The sequence below is a fragment of the Budorcas taxicolor genome, chromosome 10 (assembly GCF_023091745.1).
Source record: "Budorcas taxicolor isolate Tak-1 chromosome 10, Takin1.1, whole genome shotgun sequence".
Taxonomy (NCBI): Eukaryota; Metazoa; Chordata; class Mammalia; order Artiodactyla; family Bovidae; genus Budorcas; species Budorcas taxicolor.
This window is the reverse complement of record NC_068919.1, coordinates 22528106-22555573: the sequence shown is the minus strand read 5'-3', so window position 1 is coordinate 22555573 and position 27468 is coordinate 22528106. Positions and strand designations below refer to the sequence as shown.

Genomic DNA, 27468 nt, shown 5'->3' with positions numbered 1-27468 from the left:
AAAACCATATTGCATCAGAAAAATATAAAGCAAAATTTGTGGGAAATATATGAATAATTTTAAAAGATATTAATTATAAGATACTTTAACAAATACTTCTCAGAGAAAGAGCCAGAGATGAAAACTAACTTTGCAGCCCATAAGCATATATATACATATATACATATATATAAACTTTTACCAGAATGTGAGCATGTATCACGACTCAAAGAAGCTATAGGAAAGATGTATAAAAGCCACATTCTCTGAATACTATACAATAAAGCTGGAAATTAATAATTAAAAAATAAATAATTTAAATAAATTATAAAATAATTTAATTAAATATTAAATTTAAATTATAATAAAATTTAAATTAATAATAAATTAATAATTTTTTAAATAGTAAATAAGTTGAAGGAAATTAACCACTTATGATAGTCTAAATAATTTCCAGGTCAAAGAACTAAAAGTTAAAGTTGCAGACCATTAAAAATTTACTCTAATGACAGTACTACATATAAAAATCTATGGATTTGTTCAAAGAACTACTCATAAGAAATACATAGCTTTAAATACATTTATTAATGAAGAGTTAAATAAAGAAGCTAAAATTTGCTTTCAAGAAATAAAAAATAATAATAATGGGCAAAATAAACTAACATAAAGAAGTGGAAAGTCTAATAATAAAAGTAGGCATTAATTTAAAAGCAAAACAAAAATTAAAATTTATAAGAGTTCTAGAAAATACGTTAGGAAAAAACAAAGAAAACACAAATACACAACATCAAGAATGAGAGAAGTAATAAGAAAAATAACACAAATGTATATCAAAAATGAGAATGGTGATATTATTAACAACTTCTAAGGAAGGAATTTTTAAAGCATCAGTTAATACTTGCATAAATAGATCCTGATGAAATGGATGATTGGTAGAAATACACAATCTTTTCACTTGAACTTCTAAAGTTTGCAAAAATTTGTATTATTTTATAATTCCATAGTCTGCATCAAATCATAGGGGGAAAAAATCCTGAATTCTGCCTCCTCTATTTCCCTCATATATCCAGCACGTAAATACCAAGAACCAAGTCTCAACTCTCCTGTATTTCCATCTTTAAAACAAAAACTATTTTTACTCCTACTAGTGTGGGAAGAATTGTGTCACCCCAAAATTCATATGTGGAAACCTAAACCCCTAGTACCTTAGAATGTGACTATATTTTAAGATAGGGCCTTTAAAACAGTGATTAAGTTAAAAGAGGTCATTAGGGTGGGCCTTAATCCAACCTGACCAGTATCCGTATAAAAAGAGGTGATGAGGAGAAAAAAAAAAAGAGGTGATTAGACACAGACATTGGGATGCTCAAACACAGAGGAAGACCATCTAAGAACATGAGAAGGCAGGGATCCACAAGCCAAGGAAAGAAGCTTGAGTCAAAAAACCTGCTGACACCTTGGTCTTGGACTTCTGGCCTCCAGAACTGTGAGATATACATTCCTGCTATGTCAACCACCCAGTCTGTGTTACAGACACCCTACGTTTACTTTTAACAAGCAAATACAGAGACCATGTGCCAATCACTGTGCTAGACACTGGAAAATCAAGAAGGATAAAGAAAAGAAGTCCCTGTCTTCCGGGGCTCACAATCTAGCAGGATAAACGTGTATGCACATGCATGTGCGTTAGTCGCTTATTCATGTCCAACTCTTTGCATCCCCATGGACTCCAACCCACCAGGTTCCCCTGTCCATGAGACCTCCAGGCAAGAAAACTGGAGTAGGTTGCCAGTGGATTGCCAGTTCCTTTTCCAGTGGACCTTCCCGACCCAGGGATTGAACCCGAGTCTCCCACACTGCGGGCAGATTCTTTACCATCTGAGCCACCAGAAAGCCTAAACATACGTGCATACTGACAATAATTCTAACACCAACTTTGATACTCCTGAATGACTCAGAGGTGGATGACTGACCCAGTTGAGCCAATCATACCATCTATACCCCACTGCAGTCATAAACTGACCCCTGGAGGAAAACCTAATTCAGACTAAGGTGAGAAAATCCCAGAATGTTTACATTTGGGATAGGAAAGAGGAATTCGTCGTTGGTGGCCATGCCATGAAATGAACTTTGGCTAGAAACGGTTTGCATCTAGGTCTCCTGATTTGTGGTCTAAGTGAATAAGTCTTATGTACAGAGAGAGGTGGAATAAAAGAAAATCTTTGAAAGATTTGGTTTCCTGGCACCCTGGATACCTGAGGCCCATATACATACATATATATGTTCTATACTGCCTAGGTTATAGGAGCCAATGTGTATATATATATATATATTCTGTATTGCCTAGGTTATAGGAGCCAATGTATACATACATACATGGATTCTGTACTGCCTAGGCTTTAGTACCAATGTATACATACATACATTCTGTACTGCCTAGGTTACAAGAGCCAGTGCATTTCCTCTTCTTGACTAAGCTTACTTCAATTATATTTCTGTCATATGACAAATGTCCTGACTAATTAAATGAGGTTTTTAAGGATTAATTTGCTTAAAAACTTTTGGAAACACCTTATTGGCTTACAAAAAGCAAATTCTATGGCTTACTCTCAATTCCACAGCTTACTCTCTCAGTAATTTCTCCAAATATCCTGAAGGCGGCACTCCTTACATTCAAAAAGGAAAAAAAAAAAAAAAAAAGAAACCCACCCTTTTGTCCAAAGCATTTAAAAAAAAAAAAAAAAAAAAAGGAGGAACTTAGTGAATTGCATGAGGTGATTCTAATTGGTTGGAACATGTGTTGAAATGGTGTTTCTGTAGATAAAGGAAAAGTTATCATGTTTGAGGACCCCTAATCAGCTTTCAAGGCACCTTAATCTGAATCTTCGGTGAAGTGGACAAGAAAAAAGAAAAGGAAACATGAAAAAGCTACTAGCAGAGATTCTGTGGCTTCAACTAGGCTGTGAGTTGAGGGTTTATTGGAAAGAGAACCATGGGGGTCAAGGAATTGTCATAAGGTGTTCAGAAGTGGAGATAAGATTCAGTGTGACCCATTTGTGGTTCCCTGGGTAGGAACTGGATTATAGGAATAGCTAGTGAACTCCTAAAATATTCTCTCTGAACAGGGTTAAATGCAGATCTGAAAGTGGAGCAAAGCCCTCCATCCCTGATCATCCGGGAGGGGCAAGCTGGAATCAACTGCGATCATTAGTCACTACCTCGGACACATTGCTCTGGTACAGACAGGATCAGGGGAAGAGCCTGGAATCTCTGTTTTTATTGATGTCAAATGGAGCAGTGAGGAAAAAGGGAGGATTAACAGCCTCCCTTGATACCAAAGCCCGTCGCAGCCCCCTGCACATCACAGTCTCCCATCCTGGCCTCTCTGCCACATACTTCTGTGCCATGGATGCAGTGTCCTCCTGATGCTTCCAGTCTGTACCCAAACCTGCAGCTGTGGCTGCAGCCCACACCACTGCTGCAGGGACTGCAATTCTGAGGCTTTCTTCACTGTCTCTGGCTCTCTGCCTGAAAGAAAATTTCTGAGTTGAATGAGAAAAAAAAATGGTGTTTTAACTTTGATTTTCTTTATTGTGGAAGTTTTTTTAGAAGGAAGGAGGATTGTGAGGCAGGCAGAATGGGGAACAACATAAACATATCTTTTCCAAGAATATGAAGACTCATCTTTTATGGCCTCAGTCAAAATCCATGAGTCTTCCATTACAGAGTAATTTTACATTTAGTGCAACTGTCACAAATAATTCCTGTGAAATATGGAACCATTATTTGTATTTATATGCAAAGATAACATATAGCCATGGAGGGGAAAAGAGAATAAAAGCTTTATAATATAATATTCTATGAGAGGCTCCTTACCTAGTTTTTCCTGCTGAAACATTGACTGCAGTAGACAGGCAATACCTATGTGATCTATAGATGAGTCTTCGCAACATGTGGAGAGATTTTTATTGCAGGACCTTAAAAGAAAACTAAAAGGCTAATTTAAAAAGCCTGAACCCACAATATTTCATGACAACAACATACATATACTTGATCTACAAACCCAGGATACATACAAATACTCTTATGTCTCTTTTATTTTTCCAACTAATTGTTAGAGTGACTACCTGCCAGATAAGCAGGAAGTTCATTCTCTCTTTTGAGGCCTTCCCCGCGCTGGCTCCTGACCTGCCTAAGAACCCGAGAGACTTGGGCAGTTTGGAAGAGGTTAGTGCAGCTTCCACACACCGTCAGAGGTCCTCCCAGTAGACTCCTGCCTTGGCTTTTGTTGATGTCCAGTCTCCCCCATGGTCTGTGTAGGACTGCTGGACCACTGCTGATCCAGGCCCTGAAGAGTGACCCCACTCCAATGTCAGCTGGTCAAGGGGGCCTCAAACCTGGGTTCCCAAGGTTTTAGACTTTGTGTCCTCTTTTTCGTAGATGCACCACCATCATTAGAGCCCCAGAAAATCAAAGGATGCTGGATTCAGAGTGGTTCTGGCATTTATATTGTGAGTCCACACAACAATGCTTTTTTCCATTTTCTGGGACCCATACCTAACAGATAATATCTTTTGTTTTGTATGTCTCAGATCCAAGGACCTGATTATGCTCACTTTCTCTAAAATGACAGTAGGGTTATGCATGGATCCTATTAAGGAAAGACTCGCTAAATAACCCCTAAACATCCTGCAACCTCTCTATAATCAAAGTTGTCTTTAGTAACCCAAAGGGTGATTTATCCTACAAATGAGTCTCTCCAAGGTGACCTAAGCCAGTTTTTTAAGAGAGGCCACCCATGATTCTACATTGTCAAACTTCCTATTCTAAGGGATGCTTGCTTCATTGAATATGAGTAGTTTTCTGGGATTTTCTTGCTGAATAATAAAACTAATCCAAACATTATCACTCATAAGCACCCTGCTGCATGCTTTTTTGAGTCAATTTAATAAAACAAAGCAAAGTTACATATTAAGTTCTAAGCTCCTGGCTAAGTCATTAGTGAAAAGACTTAGTTTAATGGCAAAGGAAATAGTATCTACTCTGATACAACCTGCTGCACCTCTATGGGTCCTGTAATATTCTTGTCCCAGAACAGTTTGCAATGGGAGTCACTCCCTGGTTCAAAGACCTTTATGCAACTCCAGAATGTTGCTGGTATTCGTTTAAACACTTTCTGAAAATTGGTATTCATAATATCAATTCTTTATTATTTTAGAGGCTTTACTTCCCTTTACTCTGCAAAAAGTCCACGCCCGTGTTTCTTATGACCCAGGAAGAGTGGCTCTGTTCCACAACCCTGCTCCTTTCTCTGCCAGGGGAGTACGTGTCCTGAGTGTGGTGGTGGTTCTTTTCCTCTCTTCTCCATGTGGTAGCACTGATTAGTGGGCTGGGTTAGTTATTAGTTGAAATCCAAATTCAGATCAGATCCCTCCATGATGCAGAATTATATACCCCAAGACACGTCCGTGAACATCTTCACAGGCCATGAAAAGTCAGGGATTTTTATTTCTTGGTCATTGTATGTGCAAGAGTCTTGGTACCTATAGCCTGTGATCCATTTTCTTCATCACTCAGGAATGTCTAAGGACCAATATATGGCTACAAATAATACAAATGTAGATTTATTTATACTGTACATTTAATTTGAAATTACAGTCCTTGGATAAATATTTTAAGGTGGAGTTTCAACATAACAGGGCTACTTATTCCAAAGGCTTCAGTATTACCACCTTTCTGTTCTTTCCTTATATTTTCTCATTTGAACTTCACAGCAAAGGAATAAGATTTTTTGTGTGTGAATGAGAGGCCCCACTTAGTTAACAGACACAGAGTGGTAGAACCAGCTTTTGACTGGTTAAATAGGAGAAAATATGCTACAAGAGAAGGAACTTTTGACTAAAAATTCCCTATCATCCCAAATTTATAAGCATGGGAGCCTCATCAATGATACATTGACTTCAACTGCGTTAGGAGCTGCAGAGATATAGCTCAAGAATCATGAAAACAGAAAGTCAAAAATTGATGCCTAAATAATTATCTCACACATTTTTTAGAGGCTATCAGATCAAGAATTAACACACAACAGGAAATGGAAAGAGCACTATTATCTGCCAAAATTACTCAGGCAGCATTTTAAGCAAACTTTCATAAAATAAAGTCAGGAGAGAACCCTAACAGTTAATTTGGTAATTTTTAAAGGAAAGAATTGAATAAGAGCACCATAATGAAGCTTCTCTTATTATAGCAAATCAGATCTTTATAAATTTTCCTCATTTAAATTTTTTAGGAGAAAGGAAACTAGAAGGCATCAAAGAGCTCCAAGAATGGGGTGTCTCACCTCAGACCAGCTGTACTAAGGAGGACAGAGGTCTACATAAGCCCCAGCAATAACTCTTCGAATATGGATTGATTGTTCTCTTCACCACTGTTTTCACTGCTATAGCATGGGGTCAGTAATTGAGCAGCTTTCTCCAGGAATGACTTGGAAAAATAAGATGCTCACTGAAGCTACCAGTCAACAAAATTGTACTAAAAAAATCTATTCAAATTTGGCTGTCTCTTTTCCACTTAATCATTAGCAATTGTAACCCAGCTTCCCTTTGACACCCTTTCACACAGTCTCAAGTTCCCTACTACATAAGCACAGTTCCTAAAGAAGAATCTCAGAAAATTTTAACCTTTGTAGAGTCCCTGGATTTACCACAAGACTTCTTGCCAGTCAGAAAAATATATTTTTTTCTATATTCTCCACCAACTCTTTCTTCCGCTTCCTCCATTTTTGTTTGCTTGCATTTTGCTAACCAGTGAATTCAACTTTGTCCTTTTCAGGCTAGATCAGAACAAATTTCACTATCAGGAAAATAATCTTATAGGAAATATCCATGTATAAACAACAAAGGCCTACTGCATAGTCGAGAACTGTATTCAATATCCTATAACTAACCATATGGAAAAGAATATGAAAAAGAGTGTATTATATATATATATATATATACAAAATTGAGTCACTTTGCTGTGCAATAGAAATTACACAACATTGTAAATCAACTATGCTTCGATAAATTTTTAATTTAAATTTATTTAATTGGAGGTTAAATACTTTACAATATTGTATTGTTTTTGCCATACATCAACATGAATCTGCCACAGGTATACACGTGTTCCCCATCCTGAACCCCCCTCCCTCCTCCCTCCCTGTAAGCGTCATATGAAAATAATTGAAAACAGTTTTCCTGTTTTACCAGTGAGATGGACAAGTCCTAATCAGTACCCTCAGATACCAGATTCATCAGATTTTCTTCCCAAATCTCTAGACAAATGATCATCTTGATTCGAGGGGGCCTTCAAGTGAATCTATTCCAGAAATTATATGTGTAAAAACTGACCTTAATGTTTCAACATTTACACCCTCCTAGATAACAGTGCACTTTTTTTTAAAAAATCTGTTTCTCCAAGTTGTCCCAATCTTCACAGCATTATCAGCTTCCACAGGGACTTGCTGGCAGGTTAAAAAGGTCAGCATCAGCAGTATACAGACCAAAGTTCCTGATACCCCTCAGAACCTACAGCACTGGCTGTAATAACTATAATAATAGACAAAATAAAATTTGACATGAAAACCGGACTTAGTTCCATCTTCCTTTAACTCAAGCAGAGGCTCTACTCTTACTGATTAAGCTGGAAGAACTTTGACCGTGTATTTATAAATATTCATGATGTATCCTGAATGTTTACTTCCTCAAACTGTTACCAAAGCAAGTTTATTGTTAATGACTGTTTGTCAAGAAATACTTATTTTTCATTTGTGAACTTGATTTCTGTATTAGACAGATATCAGATTTCCTACGACCTTTCTGTAGCATTTAACACCATGTTGCCACATACTGATTTCAACACTGAAAACAGTTTCACAAGGAAACCATTCACGACAGGAAAAAAATTTTTCAACAGAATTAATTGAAAGAACAAATATCCACTTGAGTCTCCAGATCTCTTCCTTAGAATAAAGGACTCTGATTCTGAAGATGAACTTTTGTATATTCTTAAAGTCAAGAGTATAAGCAAACTCCAAGACAGGTGAATAAGACTCAGACTTCAAAGAAATCCTTTAATTTGAAACTTAAAACATAAAAACCAAGTTCCTCTTGCTTCCCTTCCTGACCCCTTCCCAACTTACAAACACATAGATTTTCATTTATTTTCCTAGAATCACTTTGACTGAGAATGTATCATTATACTTTATCCTAAAACTGATGACTCAGGTGTTCAAAACTGAACCAGTTGGTTTTAAGAATGTGATGGTATAATGAGAAAATATTGAATATGACCATATCCACCACATAAAACAAGTATGTTCCCTCTGGTGGGACCTCCATGATGGTTTCTGGTGATGTTAATCCCCAGTGTGCAGCAGTTACCCCCCATAACCAGAGCTTCTTCTAACAAGTTCCAGAAAACACTGATCAGATGCATCTGTTACCAATCCCACTTGTTGTAAGGATTAGGAAAGGGGAAACTTTTCTCAGTTGTACTATTTATGTCCACGAAAGGCATTTAAGGCTAGTAATTCTCTGCTGAATATACTTTTAACTCTGTCCCATAGGTTTTGGTGTGAACTATTCCTTTTCTTTGCTTTTGGCACCCTTGGTTACTTTTTCTTTAAATTTTGTCTCTACTTCATGGTTTATTTGGAAATTCATTTTTTCATCTCAAGAGTTTACATTTTTCATTTTTATATTTTTATGTTTTTATGTTAATCGGATTATGATCAGAGAATATCCCTATAAAAGCTCTACTTTTCAAAAAAGTTTAAGGTTTACTTTGGGACCACACATACTCACAACTAACTATTTGAAAGCTATGAATTCATATTTGTGTGTGCACCTAAGTACTCAACTTTTTTCTTGTACTATTAAATTCTGTTACCTTTGTTTTGTTTTCTGTGAATTCTGTCACATTCTGAAAGAGGACAGTTGAAATCCCCCACTTATCAAAATTCTTCTTGCAATGGCTTGTTTCATTTATTTAGCTTCGTTTTTGGCAGGTATGATTTATCTCTCCATAAAGTCTGTCTTTTTAGCATAATGTTCTGAAAGCCATTTGTTTCTTCTTCTTCCTCTGTGATGCACTTTTCTCCTCAATATCCATTCTGCTCTCTTTCCCTCCTTTTTTTTTTTTTTTTTTTTTAAGTTGCTCAGTCGTGTCCGACTCTTTGCGACCCCATGGACTGTAGCCTCCCTCCATGGGATTCTCCAGGCAAGACTACTAGAGTGGTTTGCCATTTCCTTCTCCAGGGAAACTTCCCAACCCAGGGATTGAACCTGGGTCTCCCGCATTCCAGGCAGACGCTTTAACCTCTGAGCCACCAGGGAAGCCCTTTCCTTCCTTTATTTTGCCTCAAAATAAATTCTGTGTTGTCCAAACTTTCTTGTAGCTAGGTATGGCCATGAACTAAGTTCTGGTCAAAGAAATGTAACTATAAATGTCATGTGGTAGCTTCTAGGTATTTCTCTAAGACTCAGCATGCAAGCTTCAGCTCTACCTGCTGTCTTGAATCACAATTTCTTTCCCGTAGGAATAATTGGTCTTTTGAGATTCAACCATATCCTTCACTTGGTCCACTCACCATGTACCTTCCTTAATGAGATCCCATTGGCTGGCCCAATAGTTCTCAATTTCCAGTTATTTTCCATGAACCTCTTCACATTGGAAAATATTTTCAGATATTTTTGCAAAACAGTATTTAAATCGATCATACTGCTATTTCTACTTGACTGTGGCTGAAATATTTTGGAAAATATAATTTTGCAAAGCTGGAAACTTTCAGAATTCCAGACAGAAACCACACAAAATTTCCCTTTGCATTGATTGGATAACCAATCAATCTTATGATTTTTATCATCAGCATTCCTAGCCCAAGTGGTTTCCTTCATAGCTCAGTTTGTAAAGAATCCTCCTGCAATACAGAAGACCTGGGTTCAATCCCTGGGTTGGGAAGATCCCCTGCAGAAGTGAAAGGCTACCCACTCCAGTATTCTGGCCTGGAGAATTCCATTGACGGTATAGTTCATGGGGTTGCAAAGAGTCGAACGTGACTGAGCAACTTTCACTTACTAGTTCAGGGTTTTAGAGCAGGATTCATGATAAAAAACTTCCCTGAAATTTGCTCTTGGCATGCAAACTTTCAAAAGGAAAAATTATCAAGTGCTTGGCTCTTGAAACTAAAAACATTTTCATTTTTAATGTATTTTCTCCTCTCAAAAATTTTTAGGTCTATTACAAAACACAAAGTCAAGATTTTGAACCTATGGTCTCAAGTCTCATTGGATTTTTTTTTGCAATCTCCCTTTCCTGGCTCAATCAGATTCAACTCCAGAATTTATAACAAGAGGGTTATAAGGGGAAAAATTAATTTTAAAGAAGGAAAATATGCAAGATGATATTTGAAACTATTATTCCACTGCATACAGAATTGGAGATTCTAATAATATAACCGTATGAATGCCAGTCTTGGTGTCAAAAAACATTCCTTGGTGTTCAAACTCTTCTACTATGAACTCAGTGCCCCTAAACAAGTTATATAATATACCTAAGCCTCATTTTTCTCATCAAAAAAGGGGGAAATAATAACCACTTGCCAGTTTTATGACATTTAAAATAAGACGGAATGTATGTCAGGTTAACAGCAAAAATACCAGGACTTCTAGAATTGTGTTTTTTGGAGAAAACCCACAAAGACAAGAGATGCAGCAGGTGTGTAATTTACCCAGTGGCAGCACACATCCCCACAATCTGGGGCACCACCCACCAATCTAGCAGAGTCAGCATCAGACCCTACAAAAGGATCCCAGTCTGGAGACATGGAGATTTTAAGCTGCATTAATGAGAAGCACCAGGCCTTACCACAGCATAAAGGCTGGGCTCCATGATTATAACAACAGAAAGTAAAAACTGTGCCTTCCAGTCCTGATCTGTCACCTCAGCTTCCTTCCAGTATTAACGTACATAATCACCAGGCTGGAGCTCTGTATGAGGACAATTCCCTCTCTGGAAGGTTGGCTTGCAGGAAATCTGTTGTTCCTACCTCTCACAGTGAAATCCACAGGCAGAGTCCCTAGCACATAGGCTGGTGTAAATGTAGAATGAACTGGGGGCAGTGGGGGCAATGTGTCCAGTTCCATCACAATGCAGAAAGTGTGTTTGTTCTCAGATCAAATAATGTATTCAACAAGTGTTTATTGAGTGTCCACTCTGTACCAGGCTATCTTGTAGGCACTTGAGATATTCCTATTAACAAAATGCTCAAAGATATCAAATTCATGGAGATTCCATTTTCATAAGCATTAAACATAATAAGTAGGAGAAGGCAATGGCAACCCACTCCAGTACTCTTGCCTGGAAAATCCCATGGACGGAGGAGCCTGGTAGGCAGCAGTCCATGGGGTCGCACAGAGTTGGACACGAATAAAGTGACTTTGCAAACATAATAAGTAGATTGTATAGTATATTAGAAGGTGAATCTATGGAGAGGAGAATCAAGCAGGGTAAAGGGATTAGGTTGTGCTGAGGGTGGGGCACTGGAAAGTAGTTCCCCTTGCAATTTTAGATTAGGTGGTCAGAGAAGGCTTGCTGGAAGGATAACATCTGGGCAAACACTTGAAGAAAATGAGAGCATGAACCTTGAGGCTATCTGGGGCAAGAGGTTTTTAGTCAGAGGAAAGACTTCAGTTCTAAGTTAGCAAACGCCCAATGAGTTCAAGGACTGGGTGAAATGAAGAACTACAGGAGGGTTTAGAAAAAGAATGACTAGCTCCCATTGAACATCTCACTCTGGCTGTTGTGTTGAGACTAGACTACAGGTAGTCAGGATGAAATCAGGGAACTTGTCTGGTGGTCCAGTGGGTAAGAATCTGCCTTCCAATGCAAGGAATGTGGGTTCAATCCCTGGCTGGGGAACTAAGATCCCCACTTGTCACTGGACAACTAAGCCCCCACCGCAACTACAGAGCCCATGTGCCACAACTAAAGAGCCCACACACCATAACTAAGACTCAACACAGCCAAATGAATAAATAACCATTAAATGATAAAAAATAAATGTATCATTAGTGACTCGCTGATAAAAAAGAAAAAATGAAGGCAGGGAAGACTGTTGTGTTAACATCAAAAGCAAAAGTTGTCAAAAAGGCACAAGCTTCCAGCTAGATTAATAGGTTCTGGGGATATAATGTACAGCTTGGTGATTATAAATAAAAAATTTAAATAAATTTTTATATAGTCAGGACCAATGGTGTCTGATGTTCTTCTGGGCTCAGAGCCTTCTTCCATAAAAAGAAGCCTATTCAGGAGCAACTGGTGTCTCTATACTTGCCAATGAAGAGATGGAGACACATTGGATGACTGCTGGGAATCCTCTGCTTCTAATGATCTGTGAGTTTGAGGGGAAATGATAAAAAGGAGTCCCGATCTCAGATACATAAAGATGGCATCTCCCTGAGAACAAATACTGGAGCTTTCTTCTCTGTTTAGAATTTCTTGCTCAAAGTTGTGCACATCAAGGACTTGAGAAAATGATCCCATGGTGATGAGGGTAATGTGAAACACAGAGGAGAAGGCAAATGAAAATCCAACACACCTCAGTGAATCAGCTCAGTTCAATTCAGTTCAGTCGCTCAGTCATGTCTGACTCTGTGACCCCATGGACTGCAGCACACCAGGCTTCCCGTCCATCACCAACTCCTGAAGCTTACTCAAACTCATGTCCATAGAGTCAGTGATGCCATTCAACCATCTCATCCTCTGTCATCTTCTTCTCCTCCAGCCTTCAATCCTTCCCAGCATCAGGGTCTTTTCTAGTGAGTCAGTTCTTCACATCAGGTGGCCAAAGTATTGGTGTTTCAGCTTTAGCATCAGTCCTTCCAATGAATATTCAGAACTGATTTCCTTTAGGATGGACTGATTGGATTTCCTTGCAGTCCAAGGGACTCTCAAGAGTCTTCTCCAACACTACAGTTCAAAAGCATCAATTCATCAGCACTCAGCTTTCTTTATAGTCCAACTCTCACACACATACCTGACTACTGGAAGAACCATAGCCTTGACTAGATGGACATTTGTTAGCAAAGTAATGTCTCTGCTTTTGAATATGCTGTCTAGGTTGGTCATAACTTTCCTTCCAAAGAGCAAGTGTCTTTTAATTTCATGGCTGCATTCACCATCTGCAGTGTTTTTGGAGCCCCCCAAAATAAAATCTTACACTGTTTCCACTGTTTCCCCATCTATTTGCCATGAAGTGATGGGACCGGATGCCATGATCTTTGTTTTCTGAATGTTGAGTTTTAAGCCAACTTTTTCACTCTCCTCTTTCACTTTCATCAAGAGGCTCTCTATTTCTTCACTTCCTGCCATAACGGTGGTGTAATCTGGATATCTGAGGTTATTGATGTTTCTCCCGGCAATCTTGATTTCAGCTTGTGCTTCATCCAGCCTGGCATTTCGCATGATGTACTCAGGGTGTACATGATGTAAGCAGGGTGATGATATGCAGCCTTGACATACTCCTTTCCATTCACCTCAGTGAATGGCTGTATGATAAGGATCTCTGCTGTTTCAACATGTTGAGTGATCTCCTCTATCTCTAGGAGATAGAGGCCTTTAGCATGACAATCTACATAACTTGCAGGGCCGAGTGCAAAATGAAAATGTAGTATCTCATGTGCAAAACTTCCTAAGAATGTCAAGATGGCAACAGCAGAGCATTAAACTAAGCATGGGGCCTTTTGGGCGTGGGGTCTTATGAGACGGCACAGAATTCACACCCTTGAAGCTGGCCCTGGTCTTTAGCTTGAACTGCCATTATTCAAATTGTCCAGATACAGATGTCCAGACAAGAGCATGGGAGAGACCTTGCATTAATCTGATAATAGTTCAACCTGTGGAGTAGAGAGTTAGGGCAAATTAACTGTGCCAATTGGTGTGGTACATCACCTCTCCACCTACCTCTGATCTGGTGAGATGTACTTTTTTTTGGCACCTGAAGACTGAATATAGGTCCTTTATCTTCGCTGATCCTAGCCATGGCAGAGTCCCAGGTACTAGGAAAGATCTATCTGCAAAAGAAAATAAATACATAAATAAGTCATTAATCAAGCCAAATAAGAGGCTGACGGAGAAGGCAATGGCACCCCACTCCAGTACTCTTGCCTGGAAAATCCCATGGATAGAGGAGCCTGGTAGGCTGCAGTCCATGGGGTCACTAAGAGTCGGGCACGACTGAGCGACTTCACTTTCACTTTTCACTTTCATGCATTGGAGAAGGAAATGGCAACTCACTTCAGTGTTCTCGCCTGGAGAATCTCAGGAACAGGGAGCCTGGTGGGCTGCTGTCTATGGGGTCGCACAGAGTCGAACACGACTGAAGCGACTTAGCAGTAGCAGTAGCAGTAAGAGGCTGAGTTTTACCATGAGCTGTTTTACAAACTCAGAAGGAGAACCACTCACTGTGTTCGCCATAGGTGCAGTCTATGCAGGTGTTGGAGGAGGTCATCAAGAGGGTGTGACCAAGAACTGGACTTGTACCTGGACAGAGGTTCCTTATCTTCTCCCTGACCTTAAAATGTATGTTCCACCCACTCTTCCTGCACAAGCAACCACTTTCAAGGATGCAACCTTGAAAGAGCTATATGGTGTTGAGACCCATAAACCAGGTAAGGCCTCTAGATGAATTTATAAAATTCTAATGGGTGTGTTCAGAGATCTTCTCATCCTCTGGCTGCCCAGAACAAGCCTCATAAGGAAATTCCTTTGCTTATTAAAACTGACACCTACCAACTTAAAGTGGTCCACCTCTTTCTTTAGCCTCTCCTTGCCTTCCATGTATGGGGGCAAGTCTGTGAACCAACAACAGGATCCCAACTTACCTCTCTAGGTAACGCTTCAGTTTTTCTATCATAGAAGAGGCTGTATCATCATCAAAAATCATTTAGCAAAGCCTGGAGCATTTTGGTTGTCTTCTTTTCCAAGGCTAGGAGCAAAGATGTGAAGAAGTAACGTTTAGAAGGGTGTAGGTTCTAGTTAAACCCCCAGGCTCTGAAATCAAATACTTCATTTACTCATATATTGATTCATTCATTTACTCCACAAATACTGAATTCATATTATTTGATAGACTTGGTAGTGTCTCAAGCCTAGTGAATATCTATTGAATAAACCACAGAGCAGGCAGTGGAGAGACAAACCTGGTACTAATTTTGGCTTCACCACTTTGAACAGTGCGTGACCTTGGATAGTTTACTTAGGCTTTCTGATTATCTGTTCCATCATCCGTGAAATGGGAATGGCATAGTATTAACACCTACTTTTTATTGTCATGTGGAATAATGTATGCAAAGCCTTAATTTTCATAATTATTATTCATTCCTATTGGTTTAACTAGACACAGAAAGGGCAGCATGTATCTCACAAGCCTGCACTTCTGTCTCTGTCACTAATTCAACAAGAATCAGGAGAAATGCGAGAGGTTCACTCGCCCAAGGTAAGGTGCCATTGTGTTTTATTTTTGTTGTGGTTCTTCTGCCAGTCGAGAAGCGCTTGTGTGTCTTGGCATCTCTAAGATAAGAAAAAAATCACATATGGAATCACAGTACTTGTATGTACCACTAAGGACCCTGTAGCTTTAGTGACTTAGGAGTTTCACTTCTGAAAGAGAAATCACTACTGAAAAGCACAAACACCTCAGGCCAAAAGGAAGGATGTGCAATCACTGGCACAAACCAGCAGCTCAGCCCTCACATACGTTGTGTGGTTCTTCCAGGACAGGGCTGTCAGTCCAATCCAAGAGAAAGTGCAGTTCACCCTAGCCCCCAGGCCTGGAGCAGCCATGATCTCTGTTTTCACCTTGACACTTGGGATGTTGTTATTCCTGATGAGAAAAATGATGGCTTAAAACTGGCTGGTTTTATCATTTCTCTTACCACCCATATTTATTAATTGAATGCCATGCTCTTTCTGTTCATCATGACGAAAGCCTTGTTTTTTCATGAAGAACCATTGGAGGCTCAGTGACCCAGGCAGGGGGCCATGTGACCCTCTCTTAAGAGATGCACCTGACATTGAACTATACCTACAAAATGTGGGCCTTCCTTCCTCTTTGGGTATGTCCAATACCCCCAAAAGGTCTTAAGGTGCTTCCTCTCTGGGGCATCATGAAAAATGAAGAGAAATGTCATAAAGGTTTGCAGGCCCTTCGGGTTAGAAGTCAACATCCTTTCAGTGGCAGAAATCCTCCATCTGAGCACCAGACACTGTTTTCTGTGCACTCTTGTGTGTCTTCAAAACCCTGCCCATACCAAGCAAGGGACAAATTGTCCTCTAATAGCTCATTGATCAAACCTACAAGACTAGTAATGCAGGAAAGGAATGTTCTTTGCCATCAGTTATTTTAAAATATGTACCCTGTGATTTTCTGATAATACCCTTGTAATTAAAATGTCTTCTATAAATCCATAATAAAAACATTAATTTCCCTGGAGGAAAAATGGGCAATCTACAATAAGAAGTACAAATGGACAGCCAATTTATAATGAGGTATACAAGTTCCTTAGAAGAGAAACATAAAAATAGATCAGTGTGATTCATTTTCCACCTATTAAAGCAATGAAGGTTACACACACACACACACACACACAATCATGGAATTCCTTCTTTGTTAGTCCAAGGACTTTACCAGCCTCTTCCCAAATGGGCACCACTAACCTTGAGCCACTCACTCTGAGACCAGAAATAAAGACTGCAAATACTCCACTCAAGTCCAACCTCATCTAACCTCAGTGCAAGCTTATATACCTGAAGAGCAATTCTTTCAGCCCTGAGAAACTAGACAAAATGATGCCTGGGCTGGGGAAGGAAATAGAGAGAAAACAAGGCTTCGAGAAAACCAGAACAATGTTAAGAGATCCAATATCCCAACAAACTCTGTAGTTTCTTCAGGAAGAGACAAGAAAAACAGCAAAAATTTTGGAGCCAGAAATGTTAAAGACAGAAGTTCCCCTATTGTGAAATATTCCATCCAGGTATCCAACTTGGCCATGTACTACTCAGAGACACAGTGCCAAGGGCACCAGGGGAGCTGTACAAAAACCTCAGGGGCCCAGGTAACAGGTGCAGTGCAGCTGGTAGCCCCTGACCAAGGAGCCCTGTGCTCTCTCACAGTCTGCCAGGATGTCATTACAAGACAGGGAAAATGAAATCAGCTATAACTGTTTTGAATTCCAGGGGCACAGCAGTTCTTTGACTGAAAATGGGTTGAGGGGAAAGGGTCTCGGTAATGGACCTGCTCTCAATTAAGCCAGCTCTCCCCTATGCTTTGAAGCTTCCTTGAAGGATATTTAGGAATTAGGTTGTAATAACTTGCATCCCAGTCTTGGCCCTACTGCTTATCTGCTATGCAAATTTGGCCACATTAATTGGTGTTTCAGAGCTTTAATTTTTCATCTGTAAAAGAGAAATAAAAATAATCACACAATATAACATGGGGATGAAATGAGAAAAGATAGGCTAAAAGAAACAGATCAGGTCTCAAAGCCCTATAGCAATTCTGCCCTCTTACAGCAATCTCTACCTAGTCCTGACCACCTAACAAGATTAACAACCCCCCAGTTTATCATACCACCCAGTCTCAACCTCCACCCCTGACCCAGGCTATTGTGATCAATAAGTCGTATTCTCTTCCTTAAGGACCCAATTTTAAAAACTTAATAGAGTGACAGATAGATAGCACTGTCTTCTATAGAGTAGAAGAATAAGGTAGTTCACAGAAATTATTATATTTATGACCAGACATCACCACTCTTTGTGAAGGTATCCCTTCTTTATACAATCAAAATAATATTTTGAATCAAAATAGTCAGTATGGTATTCTACCTTTTCTTTTCCAAAGCAAAATAAACAGAATATTCAAAGTTATCTCAAACACAGGCTACATATTTTTTTACTTCCATCTGCACATGGAGATAAAACAACAAAAATAATGAGAAATGCCCTTGTATTCAAAAGACTCAGCATAAACTATTAATTAATCATTCTCCAAACATTCATTGATCAGTTAGTTGAAAAGTGAAGAATTTAGCATGGACCAACACACATTGGTAGGAGGATTAGAAAATAAAGATCATGCCCTCTTGAGAAAAGACTTATTGGACTTCTCAATGGGTACAAAGTTGTACAGGATTTGTGTAGGATTGTGTAGCAACGTGTAAGATTACTCATTTATCCCCCTGCCACCTTTCCCCTTCTTCCCCTGAGGTAACTGTAAATTTGTTTTTGAAGTCTATGAGTCTGTTTCTGTGTTATAAATATTCATTTGTTCATTCATATTGTTAAATTTTTATAAGATTCTTTTAGACAAAGCTGCTAAATTCAAGGCACTTTCTGTAAACTTAAATTGGCTCGAATGTTTGCAAGACATTTACTATTTTGTGTTTCATTGGGAAAATAATAAGATAATAATATCATGTATCATTTGCTGAGTGATCACAGGCCCTATGATACTACCAATAATGATAATAGCTAACATTTGTTAAACACTTAATATGTATGAAGTATTGTTCTAAGTGCATCACACACATTATTTAATCTTTACTACAGCCCCATGAAGTGGGTACAATTATTAGCACCAAGAAAACTGAGGCACAGAGAAACTAACTAACTTGCCTGAGAACAGTCAGTAAAAGGAGAGCCAGCTTAGAGTACAGGTCAGTTCAGTTCAGTTCAGTTCAGTCGCTCCCTCGTGTCCGACTCTTTGTGACCCCATGAATCGCAGCACGCCAGGCCTCCCTGTCCATCACCAAATCCCGGAGTTCACTCAGACTCACGTTCATTGAGTCAGTGATGCCATCCAGCTACCTCATCCTCTTCCTCATCCTTGTCCCCTTCTCCTCCTGCCCCCAATCCCTCCCAGCATCAGAGTCTTTTCTAATGAGTCAACTCTTCGCATGAGGTGGCCAAGTAGATTCCCCCAAATTCTGCATTCTCAACCACTATACTTTGCTAACTCCCACTTTATCTGTAGTTCTCACCACAAAACCACAGTTTGGTATTGTTATCCTCATTTTACAGGAAACTGGGGACTGAAATTGTGGTAACTTCTCAAAACCCAATCCAGTTAGTTAGTGGCAAGGCTAATTAACACTCAAACTTAAATCTATTTGGCTCCAAACCACACTCACGTTTCGCTTTGCCCTTCTGTATAATGCTGCTGTCCATGGCTTCCCCACAGGAGAGAATGGCCATGTGCAAAGACTCCACACAGAAAACTGTCTTGTTGTGTCGCACAGTTTTATCCCTCATCCTGACTTGTTCATGGTCATCTAACATGAATTCATGTAAGGTAAGCCCGTTAAATGTGTGAATAGCACAATGTTGAGATAGGCAGCTGTAATGTAAGATCATATTAGATGGATTATAACAGACAAAATAAAATTTAATGGTGAAAACTACATACCACACTTCTGCATATATTTTTATGAAAATTGATTGCAGTGTATAGAACCAGGGACCCTGGACTTACAGTATCTTTTGTGAACATGAACTGGTTGTACAACCCACTCACATTAGCTCAAGGAAAAGGAGAGTGTCTGAGAGGATCCAGGTGAATCTCATAAAACCCATTTGCAAAAAATACAGCTAGACCTCACAGGAAGAAGAAAGCCATCAATTTGCTGTTCTTTCTAAACCTAGTCCTCTCAGAAAGTAGAATCAGTTCTCTTGGGAGACCAGCTTCCACTGTAAGCCTGCTAGTTTCTGCCCTACAATAACCTGAGCATGAACCTACCTAGCTTTCATTTGCCAAGAGATGACTCCGACTGGAACTCAACAGGGTTTTATAGCTCTAGTGACAAATATTGTCTAACTACCATTTCTATACCCCGACTCCAAATTCGTAAGCCCAGGATTTACCCAGACTCAATATGTTATAGTCAGGAGAACAAGGTCACTTTTTATGAACATGACCCTAGATTCATCTCTTAAGGGGCACTTCCAGTGGAGGGGATATAGGCTGGAAAGGAGTCCCAAAAGTAGAAAACAACTACAAGCTCAAAATTATATCATGTGAAGAATCAAGGATGTCATATGAAGAAACCAGGGATGTGCATAAGGAATACTTTTAAAAAACAGAACAGAGCTGTCCTTGGGTTTTCAGAAGCATACAATACAAAATGCACAGGTTGTCACCTACTCTACGTGGTGTAGCATAGCCAGCTGAAGCCGAGGAATCGCTGGGCTTCCAGTCCTCATCTTACCCTAACCCCCAGGGCGCCAAGGGCTGATTTTGTCTTGGTGTTTTACATCAGTGTTTGACCTTCATCGTGAATCACTGTGTGTGCTGCCACTAGGTGGCAATGTGGACGTTTTATTTAAAAGACCATGGATGGTTTGCTATACAGGTGGCCCTACAAATAGTGCAGACGTGTGCATTTGTGCTGCCTTTGATGGGTTGGAAATCCCTTTTGATTTCTAAAGTAAATGAAGAGCACTTACAGCAATAATAGACTCCTTTGAACAACTAACATATATTCAAAATTCTGTAAGAGAGACCTATGGTAAAAATGGTGAAGACCCAGCAAGTTTCGTTGGCTATTCTGTGGCTTCAGTTACACTGTAAGTTGGGGAGTTTCTGGATATGGGAAGATGAAGACTAAATGGATATGAAGAATAAATGGATGTTTTTTCAAAATTCTGAAAGGGATAAGGGATTCCCAGTGACTAAACTGGAGTGCCGTCTTGGAAATGTGTAAGGAAAGAAATTTGTAGAAATGCTGCACTAATGGTAATATTCTCTGCTTGCCAATATCTTTGAGAACAGGGGTAAGTGGAAAAAATGGAGTGGAGCAGAGTCCCCGATACCTGAGTGCCCAGGAAGGAGACCTCATCACAATCAACTGTAATTACTTAGAAAGAATGACCACCTTACAGTGGTTGCAACAGAATCCTGGAGGAAGCATCATCTCCTTGCTTACTCTGAGCCTAGAGATGAAGAGGAAAGGAAGAGTAAGTGCCACAATAAACAGGAGGGAACATTACAGCTCCCTGAACATCACAGCCTCCCAGCCCACAGACTCTGCCATCTACTTCTGTGCTGTGGAGACACAGTGCTCTGCAGACATCTGGAACCCATACCCAAACTCTAAAGCTGAAAGGCATCATCTCTTCTCATCCTTATCTTTCCATATTCATCTGTCTCTTTCATCAGACCGATGAGACTCCTTTGACCAACTAAAATATATTCCAAATATATTTCAAAAACTTTTTAAATTTAAGATTTTCCCCCTGCAGACCACCCCTAATCGCTAAAGCATCATCACCAAGTATGTTAACTGGAACAATATATGATCTATTGCATAAGAAGTAGAATATACACTCTCTGGAGCTAAATTGCCAGCGTATAAAAATGCTGGTTCCACCTCTTACTAACTGGATGATCTTGGTCAAGTTACCTTTCTCTATGCCTCAGTTTTTACTCAATTATTTAAAAAAAAAAAAAAAGGAACCCATTAACCACAGTACCTAAGTCCTGTTTGTGGGATGACATGTGATAACACATGCAACATGCTTGAAATAGTCCCCAGTCCATGTACATGCTAAGTCACTTCAGTCATGTCCGATGCTTTGTGACCCTATGGACTGTAGCCCACCAGTCTCCTCTGTCCATGGGATTCTCCAGACAAGAATACTGGAGTAGGTTGCCATTCCTTCTCCAGGGGATCTTCCCGACCCAGGATCGAAGCCACGTCTCCTGCATCTACGGCACCAGGCATGTTCTTTACCACTGAGCCACTGGGGAAGCCAGTCCATAGTTAGTATTATATAAATGTATGAAAGTGAAAAGTGAAAGTGAAGTCGCTCAGTTGTGTCTGACTCTTAGCGACCCCATGGACTGTAGCCCACCAAGCTCTTCCGTCCATGGGATTTTCCAGGCAAGAGTGCTGGAGTGGGTGCCATTGCCTTCTCCGGAAGTAGATATTACTAGTAGCATAATAGATTTAGATGCATCATAAGTTTACTAATACTCACTGATGTATTAATACCTCAGATCTTTGGAGAAATGAATGGGATATAAATAACAAGCACCTAATGATGCTAACGCTGAAACTCCAGTACTTTGGCCACCTCATGCGAAGAGTTGACTCATTGGAAAAGACTCTGATGCTGGGAGGGATTGGGGGCAGGAGGAGAAGGGGACGACAGAGGATGAGATGCCTGGATGGCATCACCGACTTGATGGATATGAATTTGAGTAAACTCCGGGAGTTGGTGATGGACAGGGAGGCCTGGCGTGCTGCCATTCATGGGGTCGCAGAGTCAGACATGACTGAGCGACTGAACTGAATTGACTGAATAATAATTTTAGCTTCCAAATTCTTTTCTAATAATATCCATCAATTATTGACCTTTTAAAATCATATTAGGAAAAACATCAAATGGCCTTAGAAAACCTCGTAGAAGGATAACTTTATGTTTGGTATGAGTGGGAAGATAAAAACTGGGTAAAGCGGCCCTGGGGAAGCTCAACAACCACTTTGGAAAAAACACAGATTCTAAGTTTCTCACATGGAAAATTCTAACAGAAAACTGCGTTTATGAAAATTCATGAAACAAATTATCAAACCCAGTGTGTCTCACTTGTTGGTTCTCTACTTCTGCTTCACCAAGGATTCCTTGCATCATTATTCCTCACCCCCAGTGGAATTCTTAACATAAACATGAGAACTATTGTTAATAGAGATTTCCCTTCCCCAGTGGCTCAGCAGTAAAGTATCCTCCTCAGTGCTGGAGACACAAGGGATGTGGGTTCAATCTCTGGGTTGGGAAGATCTCCAGGAAGAGGGTATGGCAACCCACTCCAGTATTCTTGCTTAGAGAATCCTCATGGACAGGGGAGCCTGGCAGGCTGCAGTCCATAGTGTTGCCAAGAGTTAAACACCACTGAAGTGACTTAGCATGCACATACTATTGCTATTATTGTTCTTGTTGCTCAGTAAAATAATGCACACACTAACTTATAACTAAATCTTTTTCTTTTAAAATCAAAGATTTTTTTAAATCAAAATACTACTGGCACATGTCTAAAAAGTAAGAGGTATTACAAAGGTCTGTTCTCCCACTCCCACCACATTTAAAAAAAAAAAAAAACAGCAATATGATGTTCTACTTCCACTGTCGATCTAACTCCATTTCAGCAGTTTCTAAGTTATATGCTTTCTCCTTGATTTGTCAGTATTAGACATTATCTACCTATGGCTGATTTATGTTGATGTATGGGCAGAAAACAGTACAACACTGTAAAGCAATTATCTTCCAACTAAAAATAAATACATTTTAAAAAATATTAGACATTATCTACTGACTTTCTTTTATGGTAACACAGCGTTACTGTCACCTTCCTAACATGGTTATATCACAATATGGAGTTAAACCGATAGGACAAATATGATTATGACCATGCCAATATTCTCACTGTCCAGCTAAAATGAGTACAATGATTACATTTCCTGTCTAGTACAAGTGAAAGTGAAAGTGAAAGTCGCTCATTCATGTCTGACTCTGTGAATTCTCCAGGCCAGAATACTGGAGTGGGTAGCCTGTCCCTTCTCCAGGGGATCTTCCCAACCCAGGGATTGACTCGGGGTCTCCTGCATTGCAGGCGAATTCTTTACCAACTGAGCTATCAGGGAACTTGTAGTTAATAATTGCCTCATTTTTTTCATTTGTCCTATATCAATTTCCTATTTATTTTGTGAGTTCTTCAACAGATTTTTAAAAATATTTGTTAATAATTTCTCCCAAATGCATCAAATATATCAAGTAGAGTATCCTTTTTTTTTTTTTTCCTACAGATTCTCTGTTCCTTGACCTCTATCATCAGTCCTGTGTGAACTAATCACTCTTTGACTTTGTTGCACAAATGTTATCCTGGACTTTTTAGCATTGCTCACCATAGTGGTTATCTTGCATCTTGAACCTCACGTATCTTCACTTTTTGGTTCAGTCCTTATTTTTTATAAAACACATTCTCTGAAATGTCTGTAATAAAAGCTGCATGGGACTTTTCTTCCATCACTCTTTGCATGCCTGAAAATATATTTATTCTACCCTCACACTTGATTAGTATTTTGACTGAATATAAGACTATAAGTTGAAATTCCATCAGTATTTCCAATATTGGGGAAGAGAAGCTATTTCCATTGAGTTTTTTAATGAGAGGGAAGTACAGAGCACTTCTGGTGACTCTCTCAGTACGTTGAAGGTAGCATTCCACTATTTCTTTATATCCAGAGTTGCTGTTAAGTAGGGTGATACCACTTTGAATCTTCCTCTTTTATGACTTTTTTATTATTTCTGGACAGGTTTAGGATTCCATCTTTTTCCTTAATATTTTAACATTTCAATTCAATAAATGTGAGTAACTAGGTGAAAGCACTTCTAGGCTCCATGGATAAAATGTCTGAGACACTCTGCTGTCAAGGAGCTTATGACCTAATAGACATACTGTTCATCCTATGGTTATATTCACTTTTACATGCATCCACGTTCTTCACCCTGGATAAGACTGTTGTCCAGGGAAGGTGACAAACATTACTTGCTATTCTGAGCCTGCCACACTTGTGAGAAAATTCATAAGAATTAAACACTTCCTCAGGATTAAGAGTTAGTCTTCTTCATTAAAGAGCCAAGAAAAGTGACGCTAAACCACATTTATTTCACAAATACTGGGTACATTAATCATACTATTTTATTCATTTTTTTAAGGACAAAAGTGGGGTTTGTTTTATTATAAAAGAAAAAAAATAGTAACTCTTCAGGAATCTTAACAAAGGAAGGGAATATTTCACACTCAGAGAACAAACACCAAGGTACAAAATTACAACCGTTTGAACTCCAGACTTGTCTCATCTCCTCCAGAGCAGAGATGGGGAGACAGCTGAAGCAAACAAGCAATTCTGTAAAACAAAGACTTAGAAACCCTATAAATATGATTAAAATATAAACTTCTGTTTTGCTTTTTTTTTTTTAAGTGTCTTTTAATATATCAAAAGGCCTGCTTTAGTGACATGCTAGTCCCACTGGGAAAAAAAAAAAAAACCCACTACCCCCTTGTCAGTAACATGCTCAAGTTGACCAGTCAACACATATTTCCAAATTCCTGTGTGTACAAGTACATGGGTGCCTTTTTAAACCCGGGGCTCAGGTGATGGCTACTGATATCATGGACTGCCACCTGTTAACCAACCAACGTCAGCCTCCCCAGAAGGGCAAGCAGGGCAGAGAGAATCTCTGAAGTGGTAGTGATGGAATAACAGCCCCAAACAGCCAACCTTTCCAGCACGGCTGTCCCCATCCCCACCCCAATTCAAAAGGAGATCTTTATTTCTAACCAGACTACTTGTCTCAAATTTGGGTTCCCCATAACCAGAGTGGCTTTTTCTCTCTAAAGAGAAAACACACATTTATCTGCGCACACACACACATATATATTTTTTTTGTTTTTACATTTAAATATAAAAATACTACTCTGCTTTGTGTTATAAATGGAGGACCACAAAATGAGAACTTTTTCTTTTAAGGTAGGGCTTAGCAGCAGCAGCAGCATCCATCCATTTACGCTGAGACTGTCAGGGCGTTGAACCCCAGGCAAGGGAAGCACCACACCAGGAGATCTAGGGTGTGTTCCCACCTAACTTCCCACCCTTCCTTTCCCCCTAAGTCTCACTTTTAATAGAAAGTTGGTTACAACTTCGTAAGTAATGGAACTTCCCACCAAGAAGGGAAATCCTAACCTCAGAATCCAGCACCCCAGTCCCTCAGAAACCACTCAGAAAAGTGCTCCCCATGCCTTCACAATGACTGGGCTCTCTGTCCAGAAAGCTATGCATATTGGACAAACACACCTGATTAAATTGAAGCAATGGTTATGTTTCCCCACACCCAACGAATGCACGAGAAAGCTTTGGTGATAGGAAAAAGAAAAGGGCGGAGATAGGCAGATGGTTGTAAAGTGATAAAAAACTTGACTCCTTCAATCCTGACTAAAGAAAGCAAGAGATATTAACTGGGTGTGAGCAATTAAAAAAAAAAAAAAACTTGATTTTCCACCCTTTGAGTTATTGCTATTATGACATTGAGAAGGGCGAGAGTGGGGGCAAGATGTAGAACTGAGAGGGGTTTCGAGGGCTGCAAGCCTAGGCCACTTAGTTCTTGTACTGGAAGAACTCCTCGCCCATTTCGTTCAGAAGACATGTGCGGATGAGGGCTTCCGTCATGGCGGAGGGGTCACCGTTGGCAGACGGGTGACGGTCTTCAAAGTAGCCTTTCTTCTCCTGGCCAACAGTCCAAGGGATGTGGATGCTGGCACCAAGGTTGGCCACGCTGGCAGAGAAGTCCTTGATGTTGGAGGTTTCATGGAATCCAGTTAGGCGCCGGGCGTTGTAAAGGGCCCCCTTGGGTTTGTAGGCTCGGATGTGGTAGTACTGTTGCCCCTTGCTTAGTTTCTCAATGCCCTTTTCAGTGTACTTTAGACCATTCTTCTCTCACATGGCCTTGGTGCTAAATATGTTTTTAATATGTTGTCTAGGTTGATCATAACTTTTCTTCCAAGGAGCAAGTGTCTTTTAATTTCATGGCTGCAGTAACCATCTGCAGTGATTTTGGAGCCCAAAAGACTGGAACAGGTTTGAAGAGAAATTAAGATTTATATTTTAGCTATACTGGGTTTATGATACCCATTAGAAATCTAAATGAAGATGCCATAGACAAAGTTCAATAAATAAGTTTGGAACTTAATAAAGAGATCAGGGATAGATCTAAAACTTCAGCTGTCATTGATATGTAGATAGCATGTAAAGCCAAGGGACATGGGGAGATAGATTTTCTGGGAATAAATAGAGTTAGTGAAGAGAACTTGAATCAGATTTGGGTACTATGACACAAAGGTGAGCAGAAAAGGGAAAAAACGCAGCAAAGAGGACCGAGAGGTAGTGACCATATGGCAGGGGAAAATCAAAAGAGCCAAGAGAGGGACCTGTATAACTGAAAGAGAGGACTGCTGAGAGGTTGAGCAAGATAATAACAAAGGTGACCACTGGATTTGCAGCAAGGGAGTTCTAGTGCATTTGGCAGAAACAGTGTCCTGAGTTGGGAGGATGGACAATGAATTGAAATTGGTTAAATAAAAATAATATGGCCCAGTTGGTAAAGAATCTGCCCGCCGATGCAGGAGACACCAGAAACACAGGTTCGATCCCTGGGTCAGGAAGATCTCCTGGAGTAGGAAATGGCAACCCACTCCAGTATTCTTGCCTGGAAAATTCCATGGACAGAGGAACCTGGTGGGCTACAGTCCATGGGGTCGCAAAGAGTCAGACACAGCTGAGTACACAGGAAATAAAGAGTTAATGGGAAGTAAAGCAATAGAAGCAGAAAAGATAGTTCATT

General features: G+C 39.7%; 1 non-coding gene and 1 gene segment (V, D, J or C); one reads left to right on the top strand and one right to left on the bottom strand.

Moving 5' to 3' along the window:
- The window catches only part of LOC128053828 (T cell receptor delta constant-like), a 507065-nt gene that overhangs the window by 262802 nt on the left and 216795 nt on the right, over nucleotides 1–27468 (top strand).
- TRNAS-GGA (transfer RNA serine (anticodon GGA)) lies at nucleotides 9282–9353 on the bottom strand. The gene has a single exon. It is a non-coding gene; the product is annotated as a tRNA-Ser (tRNA).